The sequence below is a fragment of the Capsicum annuum genome, chromosome 7, assembly GCF_002878395.1.
Source record: "Capsicum annuum cultivar UCD-10X-F1 chromosome 7, UCD10Xv1.1, whole genome shotgun sequence".
Lineage (NCBI taxonomy): Eukaryota > Viridiplantae > Streptophyta > Magnoliopsida > Solanales > Solanaceae > Capsicum > Capsicum annuum.
In genome coordinates, this window is record NC_061117.1 from 138,814,660 (window position 1) to 138,823,705 (window position 9,046).

Below are 9,046 nucleotides of genomic sequence, written 5' to 3' on the forward strand. Positions count from 1 at the left end.
TCTTCTATGAGATAATTAAGCTAAACCTTAAGTATTTTAACTTACCTTGGCTTGAAAAAGTTGGGGATTCCTTAAGAAACCTAGAAAGGAAAATAGAGATGCTCCTAGTTGCGCAAAAGAAAGTAGAGAGAATTTTTGAAGTAACCTTTTTTGAGACATAAGAATGAGGGAAAATGACCAGCAACTTGTTCTTATAAAGGACCTATTTTTGGCCATCCACTTAGCTATATTTTGGGTTTCAAATTTGGTTAAATTGGTCCAAGGAGATGATGCACCTACTTAAGGAATTCAAGGTGCCCAAAGGTCAAAGTAGGTGATGCACCTATTTGCTTAATTTCTTTGTTGGGCTCAATTATATTTGGGCCTTAGCAGATTTGTGTGTTGGGTCATTTCTCCATTTTCTTCCTCTTTTATTTAGTTTGGGCCCAAATAAGTACATTAGTATAGGCCCAAATTTGTTCTTCATCCATGGGTCCATTAATTTGGTCCAAATAGCTTAAGTAGGTGACTCACCTACTAGCTTAATAAAGTTAAGCAAACACCTCAATATTTTACTCCATATCCAGCTCCTAATCTCTTTGATCTAACCTTCAATTGGTACACACTTGGTCACTTTAAACTTTAGATTCAAATACCGGCTTATGATTCCAAGTTAAATAGTTGTATCGATGGTAACTTGATCACATCATATTAAAGCGTATGGGCAGTATCTAGAACTCCATCTACTCTATCAATACTCGCATAACAAATCTCGTCTGTTACCTATACCACAAGGCTATACCAAGTTCCATATAAATAGAACAAGTGAATGCAAAATACAGGGTGTAACATCCTCCCCCCCTCCCTTAGAAACAGTTGTCCTTGAATGTTAACATAACTGTCCAACCCAAACAAATTCAAGCCTAAGTTTAATATTCCTATTATCACATAGTAATTATATATTATACTTGCTTGTTATTTCTCCAATTCAAAATCTTGGACTTTCTCTTTATATTCGAATAAATGAGGGTACTTGGATTTCATCACTTCTTCAACTTCCCGTGTTATCTCTTCTACGTGTTCGTTTCTCCAAAGCACTTTTACAAAAGCTATGTATTTACTCCTTAAATTCTTAACTTGTTGATCTTGGATAGCAACAGGTATTTCTTCATAGGTGAGATCTTCCATAACTTGTACATCTTTAGTAGGAGTAATATGAGAGGGATCTCCCATGAACTTTCGAAGCATTAAGACGTAAAATACTGGATGAACTGTTGAGAGCTCTTGGGGTAGCTCTAATTCACAAACGACTTGTCCAAACCTCTGAGTAATCTGATATGGGCCTATATAATGTGGACTTAGTTTTCCTTTCTTACCAAATCTCATAACCCCCTTCATTGGTGACACCTTCAACACCTAATCACCTATAGAAAACTCTAGACCCTTTTTCTAATATCTGTATATGACTTGTGTCGACTTTGGGATATCTTTAGCCGCTGTTGGATTACTTTAACCTTTTCCATAGCTTGATGAACAAGAAATGGCCCGAATAAGGTAGCTCTACCCACTTCAAACCATCCAATTGGCGATCTACACTTTCTTCCATACAAAGCTTTATATAGTGCCATTTTGATACTTGAATGATAGCTATTATTATAGACGAACTCGATGAGAAGTAAATGATCATCTAAACTACCTTTAAAGTCCAATACATAAGCTTGTAGCATATCTTCAAGTGTTTCAATGGTACATTTTGCTTGTTCATCTATTTGAGGGTGGAAAGGTGTACTTAAATTAACTTGTGTTCCCAAATTTCTCTGAAAGGACTTCCAAAAATTTGCAGTAAATTGAGCTCCCCTATCTGATATAATAGATACTGGTACTCCATGTAATCGAACTATCTCTTTGATATATAATTTCACATACTCTTCAACTGTATAAGTTGTCCTGACCGATAGGAAGTATGCGAGGCAAACCAGTGATGAAATCTATGTTGATCATGTCTCACTTCCAGATTGGAAGATCTACACATTGCATATAACCCCCAGGCTTTTGGTGCTCTACTTTAACTCTTTGATAATTTGGACATTCGGTTAAAAATTCTGCAATGTTCTTCTTTATATCAGCCCACCAATACATCCCTTTCAGATCTTGATACATTTTAGTTGATCCTAGATAGATGGAATACCTTGAATGATGTGCCTCTATCATAATCCTCTTTCTTAGGCCATCTGTATTAGGCACACACAATCTATTTTGGCACTGAAGTACTCCCTCTTGCGTAAGCTCAAATGCCTTTGTCATACCACATTGTACATTCTTCTTAAGTTGTAATAGAATGGGATCTACATATTGCTTCTCTTTCACTTTAGCTACTAATGAAGATTCGGCCGTATTATGCACAATAAAACCCTCATTTGGGGTTTCAAGAAGGCGAACCACCAAACTGGCTAGTTGGTGTAGATCCTTAGTCATCTCTTGTAGTTCTGTAGGCTGCCCATAAGTTCCCGTCATAGCCTTACGACTTAACGCATCAGCAACCACATTTGCTTTTCCCGGATGATACAAGATATTAACATCATAGTCTTTTAATAGCTCAAGCCATCTTCGCTGCCTGAAATTTAGGTCCTTCTGATTAAAGATATATTGCAACCTCTTATGGTCTATTATATGTCAACATGAATCCCATATAAGTAGTGACGCAATATCTTTAAGGCAAATATAACCACTGCTAGCTCTCGATCATGCGTTGGATAATTCTTCTCATGTGGCAGCAATTGTCTTGAGGCATACGCTATAACTTTACTATGCTGCATCAACACACTCCCTAAGCCAATTTTTGAAGCATCACAATACACTGCATACCCTTATGTGCCTTTTGGAAGTACCAATACGGGTGTAGAATTCAACTTATTCTTTAGATCTTGAAAACTTCTTTCACATGCATCATTCCATTAAAACTTAGACGCTTTGTGTGTTAGCTTTATTAAAGGTGCAGAAATTGAAGAAAATCCTTCAACAAACCTTCTATAATAACCTGCTAACCCAAGAAAACTATGAATCTCTGTAGGTGTTGTAGGTTTTGTCCAGTTCTTCACAGCTTCTATCATTTGAGTATCAACCTTTATTCCTTCATTAGATATAATATGACCCATGAATGCCATAGATTTTAACCAAAATTTACATTTAGAGAACTTTGCATATAGCTTATGATCACGAAGAATCTGTAATACCTATCATAAGTGACTAGCATGATCCTTCTTTGATCTCGAATAAACCAGAATATCAACTATAAAAACTATCACGAATACATCTAAAAATGGCTTGAACACCCTATTCATCAAATCCATAAAGGCTGCAGGTGCATTAGTTAGCCCAAAGGACATGACTAGAAACTTGTAATGACCGTACGTGTTTGAAAGGCTGTCTTGGGTATGTCCTTCTCTTTGATCCTCAGTTGGTGGTAACCTGACCTCAAATCAATCTTTGAAAAACACTTGGAGCCTTGCAACTAGTCGAATAAGTCATCAGTTCTTAAAAGGGGATAATTGTTCTTAATAATCACCTTATTCAGTTGTCGGTAGTCAATACACATTCTCAATGAACCATCTTTCTTATGCACAAATAACACTGGTGTGCCCCAGGGGGACATACTAGGCGTTATGAATCCTTTTTCTAGAAAGTCTTTCAATTGCTCTTTATACTCCCATACTTCTGTCGGGGCCATTCTATACAGAGGAATTGAGATTGGTTGAGTACCGAAATCACATCAATACCAAACTCCACTTCTCTTTCTGGAGGTAAACCTAGAAGATCTTCAAGAAATACATCGAGAAATTCATTTACCATTGGAATAGTGTGAAGAGTTGGGAGCTCTACATCTGTATCCTTCACTCTAACTAGAAGGTATATGTAACCCTTGGAAATCATTCTTTTTTCCTTAAAATAAGAAATAAATTTACCTCTTGGCGCACCAATGTTACCCCCCTATTCAAGGACTGCCTTCCTTGGAAAATGGAAATACACCCTCTTAGTTTGGTGATCTACTACGGCATAATAAGAAGCCAACCAATCCATACCTATTATAAGATCAAAATCTACCATTTCTAACTCAACAATGTCAACCATTATATCGCGACCACAAATGGTCATTATACAATTTTGATACACTCTTCTAGCTATAATAGATTCACTATTCAGCGTAGACACTTCAAAAGGCTTAACTAGCAATTCTGGTGTCCTTTTGAACTTTCTAACAACCAACGGAATGACATATGATAATGTCGAACCCGGATCAATTAATGCATATACATTATGTGAAAAGATGGACAATGTACCTGTAACCATATTTGGAGAAGGCTCTAAATTTTGTCGATCCGCTAGAGCAAGCTACTCAAAAGGTCAAAGTAGGTGATGCACCTACTTGCTTAATTTCTTAGTTGGGCTCAATTATATTTGGGCCTTGGCAGATTTGTGTGTTGGGCCACTTCTCCATTTTCTTCCTCTTTTATTCAATTTGGGCCCAAATGAGTACATTAGTACAGGCCGAAATCTGGTCCATAGCCATGGGTCTATTAATTTGGTCCAAATAGCTTAAGTAGGTGACTCACCTACTAGCTTAATTAAGTCGAGAAAGTACCTCAATATTTTACTCTATTTTCAGCTCCTAATCCCTTTAATCTAACCTTCAACTGGTACACACTTGGTCACTTTAAACTCTAGATTCAAATACCGGCTTACGATTGCAAGTTAACTAGTTGTATAGATGGTAACTTGATTGCGTCACATTAAAAAGTATGGGCAGTATCTAGAACTCCATCTACTCTATCAATAATCGCATAACAAATCTTGTATTTTACCTATACCACAAGTCTATACCAAGTTCCATATAAATATAACAAGTGTATGCAAAATATGGGGTGTAACATGTATTGGGTTGGTTCAAAGCACGATAAGCCTAAGGAGTTGAGAAGCCTGGGAAACGCAATCCTAGTGTTCACCTACACTGATTACAATCGAAGTTGTTATCGTTACTTGCTCAATATTACTACACAACCCCCTATTTACTTTTCTTGTTTTGCCCATTGACTACAACTACTGAGATCCATGATTCCATGTGTTCCCTTAGGTTCGACCCCAACCTTTGTTGGGTTACTATATTTTGACAGTGATCGTATCATTATCAAAGAGGAGGTGTTGATTGGACGTCATCACAGTACCTTATAAATGCGGTCAAACCCTTTGTATTCACGAGGGTCAATGTTGACTGGCCAATAAAATTGGATTTTACACTCGCGACTAGGGCTTTGCATTTATGAAGGTATAAGACCCAAACCCTCGCAATCGCAAAAGCCCTGTTGCATTTGCGAAGCGGTCCTTCGATCCAACCAACCTGATTAAATTTATCGATCGCAACCCCACCATTGCATTCACCATGAAGGAACAATTACTTCTCCATTTTTGCATCCAGATACTTCACAGACAGAGGCCCATATTGCAAAGAAGGTGACATTTAAGCACCAAATATCAATAATCAGCTAATTTGCATGGTTTCTAAAATCTCCAAACATACCCTTAGAAATTGTTTGGGACCCTATAGAAATGAACCATGTATGCTACTAGGCTAATATTGACGTTCTAGACTCAATAGTGATAACAAATTTATGATAAAAGTTTGATTTCACAACATTAACCCTCAAACCCTATCTCATTATTTTCCAAATAAAGAGTCGAAATAAGATAAAACAATCCCAAAATCAAACCAACCCCAATACTAACCCAAATTTGATATTTAAGATCTACTGGCACAGTCTATTTTGTCATCCGATACTCTAAATAGTAGTTATTGATCAAAGTCAACTATATAGCTTATCAAGCCTTCCACAACTCATTTCTGATTGCATCAAAAATTATGTCAGCCATCCCTTAACCTTAAAATCAAGGTGTAAAAACTATGGATAAGGGCAAAATAATCAAAACACATTGAAGGAAAATTCATAAATTCAGGTCATTACAACTTGCTGCATCCCTCTAGAGGCTGCTGGAGTCTAACTATTGTAGTTTCTGACTGTGCATCATACTTTCCTACTCCTTGTGTGTTGTTATTATTTATGACTTACTTATTTGCTTTATTTTATTTTGTAGTGAGTCATGAGAAGTAACAATCACATTTTGTTGTACTACATAACTGTTGTTGTTCACTTGCTTAGAGCTCTCATTCTTATTTTCTTGTATTGCATTGACCTGTCCTCTTTGTCTTCTATGCAACAACGGCTAAAACACCAAATGTGCTTTTAGTTCTTACTATATTTGGCATGTTGACGCCCTTACTGGTGTGATTTCCGTCTACTTTCTCCTTATTCACTATCTTATTGGTACCCTTTTTCTAGATTAAACCTCCTATTTGTAGGGGTTCATTTAGCTCGTAACACCTCACTATTGATGAATCTCCTCTGTATGAGTACATCATCTTGATTTTTCTTTTTTTTGTCTCCTCATTTTGATTCTTCTCCTTCACTTATATTTGTAACTTAGGATGTAAGCTCCAACATTCGTTTTCAGCATGACTTTGTAACTTGCAAGTGTGGCAGTATTTGGGCATTAGGTAATATTGGATCTTGATTCTTTGAACTCTTGTTTCCTTTTTCTTGTCATTCACTACCTCTATCTACACAAACTTAGGTTTCTCAACAACCAAATACACTTGGATTTTAAGTTTTTAACTCTCACATAACTACCTTGAGTCTTGTTAATTGTAGCCAATCTAAGTTGAGTGGTTTTCCAACAACCAATGTCAATGAAAATAATAAGTCCTTCACAAAAAAGGTAGAAAGTAAGTATGAAAACGATATCCAGGCCATTTCTTGGGTTGTCTCTTCATTAGGCTTAAAGTTACCATCATAAATGAGTAGTAGCATTTGGTAGGAAACCTCATCCTTTGCAGTGGTGTTTTTCCATCAAGTTATACCACGAGTATGTGACTATTTTTGAGCAAATCAATTTTACAATCTATGTTAATTTTGCATTTTTTAGGTATTTGACACGTAAGATCATCCAATTCCAACCAACCATACGCGAACTTTCCGACCACAACTAATTGTAGATTTCTTTGAACCTCCTCCTCAGTCCATATAATTCTTGGCACTCCATTAATGTATTCTACTTGTCTCAAAACAATTGACTCAACCAATGCATTTTTACCTTGTTGTTTATTCTTTTTTGGTTTCATGAGATCCATATATTTCAACTTATTGTTCATTGTTTAATCAACATCTTAAACTTGGTTATTACCAACTGCATCTTTAGTAAGCAATTTTATGATAGACAAACTTGTAGGTGGTTCACTAGGAAAAATAGGTTTTTTTTAAGTGAATTGGGTAATATCGTTCACAAAATTTATAGGGAAAGTAAGAGATCAGTAACTTTGGCCAACCACATTAGCCGGACCAATGACCAGACTAGCCATACCAATGGTAAAGGCTAGGGTTTCATTATAATTCAGTGAAGGCGATCAAGGCTTAAAGGGCTAGGGTTGTGGCTCGAGAAACGACCTATAAGGAAAGTTTTCTTTTGCTCCTTCATTTTTTTTAGAAGAGTTCTGTGATAATGTATTATATTTTGTTATGAACTTTTGCTTATTTGGTAAGATTGTAAAAGAATTGAAACAATTTTGATGTTTTTCACAGTTTATGAAGTTTTCTTGTACTGTAAGGAAAAAATACAACTTAAATCTCGAATTGTATATGTAAACAAACTTCAACTTCAAATCATGATTTCATGCTACATTCCAAAAGGACGTGTTCCCCTCTGGCCTCGCCTTTAAATAATAAAACCCATCACGCACCGTCAATAATCATAATTGAACACACTGATTAGACTAATAGGTGATGATTAATTAGAAAAGGCATCAAAAACCGCTAAGAATATCCACATGTCACCCAGGGACCCCCACCTCCCATCTTCTCTACCTTCAAGAGTTTTCTCCACTTTCCATACCTCCTCCGAGATTGCTGCTTTAACTAGTAACTTTGGTTAACCACGTTAGTCTGACCAATGACCAGACTAGCTACACCGACGGTAAAGTCTAGGGTTTTGTTATAATTCAGTAAAGGTGATCAAGGCTTAAAGGGCTAGGGTTGTGGCTCCAAAAATGACCTACAAGGAAAGTTCTTTTGCTCCTTCATACCTTTTTAGAATAATTTTGTAATAATGTATTATATTTTTGTTATGAACTTTAGCTTATTTGGCAAGATTGCAAAAAAATTGAGACAATTTTGATAGTTTTCACAGTTTATGAAGTTTTGTGTATTATAAGAAAAATATACAACTTAAGATCTTGATAGAACCCTTAGGGGCTGCACCACAAATGAGGGACTAGGTCCCTCAAATTCATTCTCAAGCATTAGAAAGGTAGAGCAATTACGAGGTACTGGAAAAACAAAGGCAATGCAGGAAAGAATAACACAAGATTTTTACGTGGAAACCCAACATGGGAAAAAATACGACTTGCCCTCACAAGAATCAAAAAATTCAATTATAACCAACCTCTTGATTATAGACTCAATTGTGAACCTAACTCTAGTTCCTCCTACTTGCAACACCTCTATTGCAAGCACACCTTGATACTTTTGCCAAGTTTCCCTTCAAAACTGGTTAACTCTAGCCAGTTACAAGCTCAGGTAGCTATACCTAAGCAACTCTCTCAAAAGAAAACACTACTCTTATAAGATAAGTATTAGATTACAAATCATTACTCACTCAAGAACTATTTCAATTTAAGCACACAAAAAGCTAAGAACTTGAGCAGTATTGAAATGGGGTTTTGCTGCCTCTCTTCATTCTTTCTAATTTTTGCAAAAAACAAATTGTTAAAGAGACATCTCTTTCCTTTTATAGTTGGGTGATGATTAGGGATGGAATATCATTGGAACAATTGTCCAAGTCGGTACAAAATAGTACAAAGTGGAACCCGCAAGTTTGTTACACAAGATAACAAAACTGTACAGAAGGAGCGTGCCAGCTGTACTGCACCTTGCACATCCAAGGACCTAGTCCCTCTTATTTTAAC